The following is a 13,035-nucleotide window of genomic DNA, read 5'->3' as shown; positions in this document are numbered from 1 at the left end:
AGAACGACTCATTATAAACAAATGTTGCATATTGATGAGCTAGATGAATGGCGAACATATGTTAAGGAGAAACCAGAAAAGCACGATAAAGAGTTAAGGAGACACCATGATAAACATGTAGATGGAACGAAACAATTTAAGGTTGGAGACAAGGTACTTCTAGATAAAATGGATCCTTAAATTGCCACTTCAGAGCTTGATGCAAACGAATCAAATCCTTTTACGGTACTGAATGTCTTCCCATACGGTACAGTCGAGATAACTCATTCTGAGTTCGACACTTTTAAGGTAAATATTTCTCGACTCAAATCTTATTTTGATAATAGAATTGACAGCGAGAAAGAAGAGATTCGACTCCATAAACCACCGTTACCATACGAAGACAAGGTAAGTTGAGCTTAGACCTTAAATAAGCGCTTCTCGGGAGGCAACCCGAGTGTTAACACTACTAATTTTCTTAATTTTATTCCATGATGTTTTTCAAATTAATTAATTTTTAAAATATATAAATAAATAAATAGAAATGTGTGTTTTTAACCCACACGATCTGGACACACAGGCATGTCCTTGGCCGTGTGGAGTTTAAGACTTAGTTTTAAAATTTTAAGATAATTGACAGTAAGTTACACAGCCTGGCGACATGCCATGTGACCCATACGGCCTGAACACACAGGCGTGTCCTAGGCCATGTGAAACCTGGAGCTAATTTTTTCGTTTTTAAATCAAGTCAGAGAGTTACATGAGCAATGCCCAGAGCTGTGTGCGAGACACGGCCGAGGTACACAGGCGTGTAGACTATCACATGGGCGTGGAAGAAGCGAAGGAGGTTGCACACGACCATGTAAAACGGGAGTGTCTAAGGCCGTGTGAAGACTGGGTTGGTATTTTAAACGTACACACAGTCGGGTCACTCTTAAAAATCCATAACCCTAATTTTATTTTTCAAAGTTTGTCTTCTTCCTCCCCAAATTCTACCCACAAACCCTAATCGTCGCTCCCTCCAACCGCTCCTTTTCAGCCACCGTTCTTTCCACCTTCCTCACCCCTTTGAGACACTACCCTCCCTCAGCCTCTTTCATCTCCTCTCCCTCGCACTTCCCACGACACATCCCCATACCCACCCTTTCCCCCCATTCGTACCACCCACTAGCAACGCCCACACCACACAACCAAGCCACCCCTTTTATTTATTTATTTTTTTACTAATTTTTTTATTTTATTATTCTTATACTTAGATTTTAAATCTATTTTAAATTTTTTTATATTTCTATTATTTTAGTATTTTTTTACTATTATTATTACAATTACCTTTAAATTTATTAGTATCATTGAGTTTTTTTCGTTTTTATTTTTATTTTATTTTATTATCTTTTTTTTAACTTTGTTTTAGTTTCTTTATTTTTTTATTTATTTTCTTAAACTAATATTAATTATTATTTTTTGAAATATATTTTTATAACCCCTTAATCTTCACTATTTTGATATTAGTTTGCTCGAAATCATGCACTACATCTAGATTTGTCTACAATTTCGCTTTTCACCATTCTGGCAATTTCATCAAAAATTCAGGACAGTTTCAGTTTTCTCCCTCTCTTATGATATTCTGTTTATACTGTAATTATATTTATTTGTACATTGAGGACAATGTACATCTTAAGTGTGGGGAGGTTATTTATATAATTATTAGAAAATCTTTGAATTATGTCTTGTGTTTAAGTAACTTTTTTCATACTTCTATTAGAATGAATTTTTATCGATTTGTGATTTTTATTGATGTGTTTTGGATTAAATTCATAGATAGTTGTGCATTGGTTGTTTTAAACTTTAAGACATGAGAGAATCAAACATGATAAGTTTATTTTCAGAATTAAAAAATTTAGGTTGTTTCCCTGATTTGAGGTATTACCTTGAAGTTTTAAATTTGCAAGATTGACATAAAAAAATCATGAGTTTTTTGTGAGATTTTGATCCTTTAGAGCAGACATGTTTCTTGCTCATTTTATTATTGGTTATGAGTGTGTCAATTTGATTTGTTATTCTAGAACTTGAATCGATTATACATGTCGAGACCACACCTTTTGATTTAATAGACTAGATGATAAAGGCACTTAGGTTTTAACCCATTTATCCCATAAAAAGCTCACCTACATAATTAACACTTAGTGAACCCCATTGAGCCTAACACACCATTTCTTGATTTACCATTAATGTTAACCCATAACTCTTTTTTCTTTTTTTTTCTTTGTTGAGAATTTTTCCCATTTTACTAACTCCCTTTTTGTCGAGATTTGATTTTTTTTAATTACCTAACTATGCTTTTTTGTTTGATTTGCAGAATTATTTCTTGTTGTAAAAAAAAGAGAAAAAAAGAAAAAATAAATCAAAAAATATATATTTATTTACATTTTTATTATTATTTAGTTCTATAAGCTTGAACAGCTAAATTCATATTTTGAGAATAAGCTCATTTTCTTATTCTTGAATAGTTCTTGATTTATGCACTTGTTTTCTTTCTAGTTTGGTAATTTATCAATTCGATCTTGATTTTAACCATCTTTTTCAGCCTTTCTCCACACCTTTAACCTAAACCTCATTACAACCGCTTAAAGACCTTTTGATTTGTGTATCATCTCATTTTATAGTGGTGGAGATTTGATTTTCATGCAAGCCTATGGTAATGACTTTTCATGTTTGACGATTGAGTGCTTATTTTTGAACCTTAAACACTTTGAGTAATTTGAGTGAATCTTTAGTGAGGATGTCAATTCTTGTTGATTTTGAATTAAAGGTAATTACTTAGATAAGGAGAAATACCTATGTTTTCATGCTTTAAAAAAGTTTGACTTGGATTGTTTGAATCTTTAGTGCTCTTTTAGTTGAATTATCAATGTATGATCATTTATGAATTACGACAAAACATTATTGATGAGAATTATAAGTTGAGAAAAATTAATTTTTAATTGTGAGTTGACGATTTTGCTTGAGGACAAGCAAACGCTTAAGTGTGGGGATATTTGATAAGCCATAAAAGTAACATGTTTTTAATCACATTCTTGATGCGTTTGTGGATGATTTATCATGTAAGTTAGTGAATTTGATGCTCCTAATCCTTCAAATCCATGTTTCTATACTTAGGTGAGCATAGCGAAGTGAAAGGAGCAAAAAACGAGCCAAAATCAGACAAAAATAGTTATTTTTAGGATTCACATGCCCTGGGCATTTCCACACGAGTTGGACACATGCTTGTGTGAGCCACATGGAGTGGCCACATACCCATGTGCTAGCCTATGTCGATTTCGAACCCTGCTTCTCTTTTACGTGAAAAAAAACCCAATTTTTAAAGTTTCTAAGCATTCTAAAATTTATAAATACATATTAGAAGAGGACCTAAGGGGGCATGCAGAGAAGGACGAAGAAAAGACTCGAAGAAAGCCACTGGATTCAACTCAGAAGCAGATCTCCTTCAAGACTGAAGATCTCTATTCAATTTCCTTAGAAGTTTTATTAGGTTTCTTTATGTCTTGTTATTATCCTAACTTTGAGATGGTTTTATTCCAGATTATGAACTAAAGTCCCTAGATACCTAGGGAAGATGAAACCTAAGATGAAAGTTATTATTTAATTTCTAAATTACATGATAAATACTTGATTCTTGTTCTCAATTATGTATGCTTATTTTGTATTTTAATATTTTCAGGATATTAATGCATGTTTAATGTGCTTATTTTCGTGGAGGAAAAGTTCCTATTTAAGAGTAGATCTAGCATAATTGAGTCGAGCTGCATGCAATCTTAGAAATAGGACGACATAAATCTACCAGATTAGAGTCAAGTCTAATAGGGGAATCCATAGATCGAATTAATGTGACAATAGAGGTTTTAATTAGAAAGAGATGTCAATTAATAAACCTAGAGTCAATTGTTTTTACTCTTGAAAAAGATATTAACATAATTTAGGGATTTCTACGGATCAAGACACAAGTGAATAAATCGTTTAATTCAGATTCAGAATAATAGGTGGAGTCTAGGTGGATTCTTTCCTGGTATTGTCTATCTTATTGGTTTTATTCGATTGTTTTCCTAATTCACTCTCTGTTGCGTTCTTAGTAATTAGTTTAGTTAATTTTAAATTAAAAACAATCCCTTCAATTTATCAGCTAAATAATAGAATAACAGTAATTATTAGTACTTTTAGTCCTCGTGGATACGATATTCCCTACTCACATTAGCTATACTATTGTTCGATAGGTGCACTTGCCTTTATCGTAATTATAGTTAGTTTATTGGCCATCACTTACACAACTAGCATTCTAGTTGTAACATTTCTCCTTTATTGACGAATTCCTTCAATATGTTGGCTAACCATTGCGTCTTATACTTCAATTATCTTTTTAATATTTTTCCTAGTTGTAAAATTTCCCACTATTACCATCCCGAATGAGCACCCGTGTTTACTGTCTCGACGGACTTCTCCTTACTTAATGTCCCAATGGACTCCACAAGTTGTCATAGTTATGCCATGGTTTTACTTGCCTGGTCCCATGTTTGATGTCCTAACGAACTTCATCAATTGCTATAGTCCTACTATGGTCCTTCATTTTCGTATTCCCATGTTTAAAGTCCTGACGGACTACCTGGGTTGCCATAGTCCAACTATGGTCTTTCACCTTATACTTTTCGTGTTTACTATCTCGACGGACTACTAGAATGCCATAGTCGTCTTTTAGTTATGGTCTTAATCCTGTTTACCATGATTTCATGGCATTTTTCAATCATGGTTTTACTCATTTTTATCATGATTCCATAGCATCTTTCAACTATGGACTTTCTCAATTTTTTTCATTTTTTTCTATTTTTCCATCCATTTATCCATTTCACCATCCTATACCTTGATGCTCGAACACCGCTGTGTCCCCTCCGCAAGGCCCAGAGCTTCGTTAATCACGGTTTGCATTCAGCAATACTGTATGGTGGTATCTAACAAAATTACTCTCTTTATATTCTCTTTCCTATCTTTGCCTAATCCCTTCCTTAATCCTCTTTCATGATTTCCTTTCATCATGCATTCAAACAAAAATGAAGGACACTCATAAACTTATGAAAGCATGCATCATGCCTTTGCAGTTCTGGGTTTGAGTAGAGAAACTCACTTGATGCTTCTTCGCCTTGTCCACTTAGCTTTTCCAAATGCTAGAGTCTCCATTCTCGTGGAAGCTAGCAAGATAACCAAATCATGGGTTAAACCTAGTGTTTTCACTTTAACCCTCAAATATTTTGGAACATGCAGAACACTTAAAATGGTTCTAAAAACTCTTAACTTTGTTTTCTAAGTCTTACGTATACCGAAGGATTCAGAACCTTACCAGTATACTGGTTTCTCTACTTTTCCGACTTAAACCTCATGATCATCGCCCCATGCAGAGCTTTCCAATACCATTACTTTCTCGGAGCCACCATGAAAGATGAAGTAGAGAAGAAAATAAATCAAATTGGAGAATAATTTTCCCGAGAAGTTAATCTCAACTATTCATAGCCCCCATGTATAGCCTCTAACTGTATATCAATCATTCATCCATAATCATTTTGTCTCCCACTAAGAGATCGACTAGTTCTAATTCAATTTAACCCCCTCAATTATTCCCAAATCTTCGAACATATAGGAAACTAGGTGTGACACAAAGTATATGAATCTTTAAGTTGGTATTATGATAAATTCAAGTCTAAGGATCATATACACCATTTCATTATGATAACTATTGTGACCATTACATAATAGTCTAAGAAACAATATCATAATGGGTTGGTCCAATACACTATTCTACCAACATGTACCCATGTGTTGACTTGATAATCAATATCCATGACAATACATTGTCATCAATCAACCACACATTAGTCTCAATGTATTATTGATGTTCAAGCCCACAATAGTACTCGACTAAGGACTGTTTAAGAATAAACATATTATTCTCAGGATATTATTTTTAATTAGTTTGTTTAATACATAAGAATAGAGATTGAAAATAATAATGGAAATGCCTTTATTAATAAACAAGGTAAATTAGTATGCTATTACAATCATCTCATGATTGGTCTTTAACATAGTCCAATACATGGTTCATAAGCTCATCGACTATAATATTAAACAATGAAAGTTTGTTGCAACAATTATTCGTTCTAAAGTATGTATAGTTAATAAGAGCTATCTCTCTTGGAAATGCTACAAAGGAGGATTGATTAATATGACATTTCACAAAGGATAGTAATTATATATTTATATTCATGTACACTTTGTTAACCAATGTATCCCACAAAATTGCAACTCAAGTCCCTTACATAATAGCCTTGGATTTAGGAATTTGGAAATTAATATGGAAGTTGAAATGCCCCTATAAGTCATGATGTTAACACATGTGCAAGAATGCAATTACATCGAAGGAGAATTTAGTATTAAGATATTAAGCTAGATCCTATTGTAGCCATAAGTGTAGGGATGTGCTGAAGACAATAAAGTATAGTCACTTCCCATGATATTTCTTTACTTGTATAATGAAGCTCTGAATTTTGTTACAACCTACCCCCAATGGGTTTTGGATCAAGTATAGACTAGTGGAATCACTTTTTACGGATTTTCCAGTCAAGATGCTAATATGATTATCGGAATTTGGTGGCATTCACCTGTTGGGAAATATAAAATGCCTAAAATGTTGAAATATTTGATAACTAAATCATTAATCTCATTCATGTAATGTCCTAAATATTTATCGTTTTTCATATGATACGAATCTGAGAATATTTCCAATAATTTGGCATGAAAATTTTTGTTTATTTGTATTTATTGGAAATTGATCATTTTTAGAGTCATGAGTTAGTTTAATAATTCATTTTTAGAGTTTTGAACTTAACTGGATAAGATTTTGAGGGAAGGGGTAAAATGATAATTTTTTATAAAGTTATTTTTGCCCATGGACATATTAGAATATGAGAAAGGGTTAATATATATGGAGGTACCTGAACTTAGAAACTTGTACCTACTTGCTACCTAAACTTACTTTTGGAACTAACTAACACCTAAACTTGAAAATCGTAAGCCAACTTGTTACCTTTTTTTAGGTACCTGACCAAATCCATTTATTTTCACATTACCAACCTAAGGAATCTCTACACGTATCTTAAACCTTTAAATATATTTGAATTCAATTTTAATTTTTGATGGGTGTCGAATCCACCAAAATTAAAATTCCTAGACCTAAACAGTATATGAATAGTAGAATAGGGAGTAGGGTTGATCCCACAAGGACTAGGATATCTAAAATTGTCATTCAAATTAACCAGGTTACACGACAAACAATATTTGTTCCCACAACTTGTGATGATCTGTGTCAAAATAAAAAGGGGGATTAAATTTGATTAAAATAAAAATAACATAAATAATTGAAATCGAAAAAAACAGTAAAAAAATTAGAAATGAAATAAGAGTGAATAAACCAATGTGATAATGTTCAATCTTCAGGCTCGATTTTAATTTTGGTTTCAAACCGATCCTTGATAGCAAGTCTTCTCCTTCAACTGGTAAATCGATTCTAGTGATCAAGGACGCCTTAGACCACCAAACCTTCCGTGTGCAAATTAACTACAGGAATACCCAAGAACTAACCCTTAGCAAATGAATAACCATGAAACGTACATCCACGATTTAGCTCTTCATTAGCCTTGCGAACTAGAACGGTATATCTAAATGGGTTCATGGTCATTTTGGCTCAAGTTGAATAAAAAAAGTGAGAAAAGATGTCACACCAAAAATTTTTGAATTTGTATTTTGGATGGTTGATCAAGTGATTTTACTAGGATTCTGTATGAGATCCCATCTAATTAGAGAAATTAGACTGGTTTTATTTTGTCGCACCCTCTTACTGACCATTTCATTGTGTTCCACCATCTTGCGGACCCCAATTTTAGCATTTGGGGAGCTCTTACATTTTTGGAAATTTTACTCAAGCAAGAACACGCCAGTGGTGAGTTGAATTGTTGCGAAGTTAATCCTTTGATTATTAAACGTGGTAAGTGGGATATGTCCCAATTACGTGTCAAACCTTAGGAAAGAGACAAGTGGGATGCAAGACACCTAGAGAGTCTTGATGGTTGTGCTTAATTAGTGAAATCGTGTGTGCATGTAAGGTGATTAGAGATCCTATTTAGATTGGGAAGAGCTTAATCTTATATTTAAATATTGGTATAAAAGAGGAAATACTTTAATTTTCCTTTATTGAGTTTTCTTTATTCTCTATGAAGAAAATTTGAAGTATTCTTCGTTGCTTGGAGGAAGAACCTGAGATCATAGCCTATTTAGAAATTGTATTTAAAGCCAATCACTGGTAATTTCTTGAGTCCTCCTTTAGTTCGAGTATTAGGAAATGTAAGAATGGTAGAAGTCGTATAATATAAATTTTCATTGGAAGTTTTGGAAGGAAGGAAACCTTCCTCTGGTTAAATTATTGCATGTTGTTGATTCTTATTTTTTACGTAACAATCTCGATTATTTTTGTATTTAATAGAAATGTTTGGTTGTATTTAGCTAAAGAAGCGAGAGAAGGCCCCAGTAAAAAGGGGAAAGAATCTGTTGAGTAGATAAAGCTTTCATAGTAGTTTCTGGTGAGTTCATTCCACTTTTGCTTTTGGTAAAAATAATGAACTAGTATAAAATTACTGTTGTCATTCTAGGTAAAGTTAGCATTATAATATAAATTACATATGCATTCTAGTGTTAATAAAATTGTAAATAGGAAACTTAAATGAATATGTATGAATAATTGAAATGGACACTCCTTTCTTGGTGCACAAGCTCAGTATTCGAAAAGGAGGAAAGGGAATAAAAGAGGTCTATTGAAATGTAATGTGATGGGAAGAGTAAATGGAGAATATGATATGTTATACGTTTTGTCTCCGGTAGGGCATGAGAATGCAAACCGAGATTGGCGAATAATCCTAGCCTTGTAGGGGAACACATATGTGTTCAAATTAACAATGATGATTTCGAAGGTTCGGTTAGTATAAATAAACACTGGCTCTACGGAGTAATATTGTGAAAAGCATCCGAAGCTAGCACAAGGATGGGTGTATAAATGTTTGTAAAAATACTGCATGTGAATTATACTTGAATGTATTAATAACAAATAGTGAACTATACTTATTGGCAAATGTACTTAGATGCGGATAGTACCTGCCCATGCACTAAACTTAGTCAAATATGTGTTCACTTGTGAATTGTATGTAGACATGGCAAGGAGTTATACTTTGTTATGATTTGTATCCACATGAGAATGGTTCATTCCTCCTAAGGATGGTTATTGTTTATTTATGGAACCCATTAAGTTCTTTTTGAACATACCTAGCTTTCTTTATCCCTAATTCAAGTCTTTTAAGGTGGTTTTGGATTCTTTGAAGGGACTCAAACAGACAACAAACTCATTTGTGAGCCATTTATTTGTCTATTTTGTAACATGAGTATATCGGGGTGGCTCGTAGTTTCAGCCTATTTGTTTAAACTATATATAAAGTGAGTTCAAGTTGTACCTTCAAACAATATTTTGTATAAACTGACTGTTATTGGCACTTCGCCAAAAATTCAAACTTTTATGTTACATATGTTTATGGCGTACTCTTATGTTTTTTCCTTGGGTATTTTCCATAACAACAATATTCTGCCAAACATCATTTTTTTTTAAAACTTGGTCGTTATTATATATTAAATGGTTTAATGAGCGAAACACTTTTATTGTGATATTGCATGATGACGACAGGCTTTTGGTAATTCCACCGTTCGCTCTACCCACCGGATTGGGTGTGTTATAAAAGAGGAGTTTGTTAGTGTCGAAATAGACCAAGGAAGATCTTGAGCGGCAACGACTAGAAGAGTATAAAATGTTAAGATAGTTTAGGGTTTTCTATAAAAGGAAATAAATGTTTTTTCAATTTAATGTATTTTAATTAACAAAAAATATAAATAGGAAGTTATTGATTGTAAAGTTATTTAATTTATTTTTATTTATTTTTTAATTAATATAAATTTTAAAAAAGTGAAAAATAATTTAAATTAAATGCTTTTATTTTTTAATACATGTGGCGCAATCTTATTGGTTCTTTAATACATGTGGCATAATCTGATTAGGTGAAAATGTTAAAATTAACAGCGTTGGTTAGGTACCTAAAAAAAGTAATAGTTGGCTTACGATTTTCAAGTTTCGGTACCAAGTAGGTACAAGTTTCCAAGTTCAACTACCTCTATATATATTAACCTTATGAGAAATTATTAGTGTTTGTGGTGATGGAATAAATTTGGGCAATTAAACCCTATTTCAATACCATGATTAAATCTTAGCCACACAAATTAAAAAGCTTTTACCATTTGACCTTCTCCTTTTTGTTTTAAAATGCTAAAAGGGAAAAAAAGGGAATAAAAAAACCCCTATTTCCTCCCTTGAATGGTTGACTACCTCTATCTATAAGAGAGAAATTCTCTTCTCTTTTTCTGGTTATTTTCCAATATTCTTCACTTTAAAATTCCACCATCTTTCCTTCCATTCTCTTGAATTCTACCTTAAAAATACCCTCATTGAACCATTCTAATAATCTTCTCCATGATCTCCACTTAGGGTTTGGTTGGCTAGTGTAAGAAAGTTAGGGTTAAAGTAACAAAGTTGAAGAAAGGTAAAAACTCTTGTGTTTCATCATGGTATCATATTTATTTTTCACTTTTATGCATCCTTTATGGTTGAGACATTAATATGACTAATTATGAACTAGAATTTATTATGGATATTTACTTTATTGAAGAGAAAAACTTGATAGAGGAGCCCCAAGCAAAGGAAAAGAAAGAATTGATGAGTGAAGAAGGAGATAGAAGCCTCTTCTTATTTTGTTGAAATTTTGTGTAATTTTCATAGAAATCTCTACTTATTTTTAAATTATTCACTAATTCAATGTGATACTAATTTATGTGTTACTAATTTATTGGACTAAGTAAAAATGAGGATAAATTAAATAAATGGCTATAATGTTGTCTTTTATTGAAACTATAATGAAGTTAGTTCATAAAAGTCCCATAATTAAGTTGAAGGATGGAATTGGCTTAAACAAGACTAAATTATTATGAATTTTGATGGAATTAATACTAATAAAATTTGTAAAATATGGAATGATAGGGTAAATGCCTTGTAGAAGTAACAAATGTTAAGAACAATCTTAGTATATGAAAATAAGTGGAAGTGAAATTATGCAAGTGATGAATTATAAGTTCTTGTTATTTTGAGGCAAATATTTTAATATTCTTGTTAAAGTGGTTGAGTTGGATAGTACTGAATATTGATTGGATGGCACGTTGCATATGAGACTTGAACGAGGTTTTAGGACCCAATCATCATGAATTTATATGTATCACAAAGACGCATACTATTTCGCATAAGACTCATTATGCCATGTTGGAAATTGTTATATATGTGTGTTTATATGATATATGCAAATGGGAACTCCTATCTTATGAATGGCTAATGCACAAAATAATTACAGATGTGAAATGCCCTTTATAACTTAGTAGAATAGCTAGGATATATATGGCATGCTATAGGGATCTAGTTATGCACCTTGAACGAAAATATGAAATGTTACCCTATGGCATAACACTTTGGTGCAACTTGGGCCCCTATATGTTGGTGTGATCGGTTGGAAGCACTTTTAGTTCTATGTATGATGGAGTTGGGATTGAATCCAATGTGTCAAAACCAATTTTTTTAGGATTACAAAAGGCTATAAACTTAAGAAAATGATATTTTCATAATTTTTGTATGCTTATGATAAGAATAATTGAGCTTGTGACATAGATGGTTTACTTGTGTTCTAAATGGATATGCATTGATTAAAGAGACCAATTCATCAAGACCTTGAATAAATAATAAATTCATTTTTTGAATAAGTTAAGTTGTTACATGAATTCTTAACATGATATTCACCATTACGCTTTTACGAGCAATATTTTGGTATAAATAAAATTGTATGTCTTTTAACTTTGTAATCATTAAATTTAAGTCTAAACAACAAAGGTAAGTAGATTTTATTCCATGAGACTTACTAAGCTTTATGCTTAATGTGTTGTTGTTATTGTGCGTAGGTTTGTGTTGATTCTGGAGGCCCAACTCACCTTGTGGATCACCATCTCACACCATTGCTAGGTTTCAAAAGTATGAAATTTATGTATTTGTATTAGTGGCTCCTAGTGGGTTGTACTACTGAGTCTTTCATATTATATGAAAATATGTTAGTTTCATACTTCTTTTGGAGTTTTTTTGGATGTTATTATTGGTATATTTTGAAGGATTATTTGGTTGGCTTGAGCCATAGTTGATATATAAATTCTTAAATGGCATGCATACTTACTTCTCAATTGATTTAAGATTTGATTTGGAGGGACATTTACATTATTTTGGATGTGTTTAGGAAGTTATAAAATGTTTCTAAGATTTTCCTTTATGATATGTGAGTACACCCTAGGCTAGGATGTGTTTCAAGCATGAAATTGCATGGTTTTAAATGATTTTTTTTAATATGCTATGTGTTCACTTGAATAGGAGGTGTGTTGGAATGGTTTTAGAGTGTTTTAAACATCAATTTTGGTCCCTTTCATCAAGGTTTTGAAACACTACTTTTAAGTATTGATAGGTGGTAGTAAGATAGCAAAATTTTGCTCCAAAGGACTTAAGTTTCGGAACATATACTTGCATGTATTAAAACATTGCAAGTCAATAGCTAAAAAGCTACAGTTCCAAACTAAGGTACCAGTACCTTGCCCCTAGACAAGTGCCACTACAATATTTTGGTTATTTTAAGCTCCTTGAAGCTCTTATTTTATCCGGTAGACCTCCAATCTTGTGCACATCAATTCTAAATGATTTTAAAATGTTTTCGAAAGTGCTTAATTATCTCAAAGTTGTTTTAATGATTTTATTAAAACTGTTCTAAAGAATAGTATTTCTAAATTCACAAG

This window comes from Gossypium hirsutum, chromosome D02 (genome assembly GCF_007990345.1).
Source record: "Gossypium hirsutum isolate 1008001.06 chromosome D02, Gossypium_hirsutum_v2.1, whole genome shotgun sequence".
Classification (NCBI taxonomy): domain Eukaryota; kingdom Viridiplantae; phylum Streptophyta; class Magnoliopsida; order Malvales; family Malvaceae; genus Gossypium; species Gossypium hirsutum.
The sequence above is the reverse complement of the archived record's forward strand: the minus strand, read 5'-3'. Positions refer to the sequence as shown.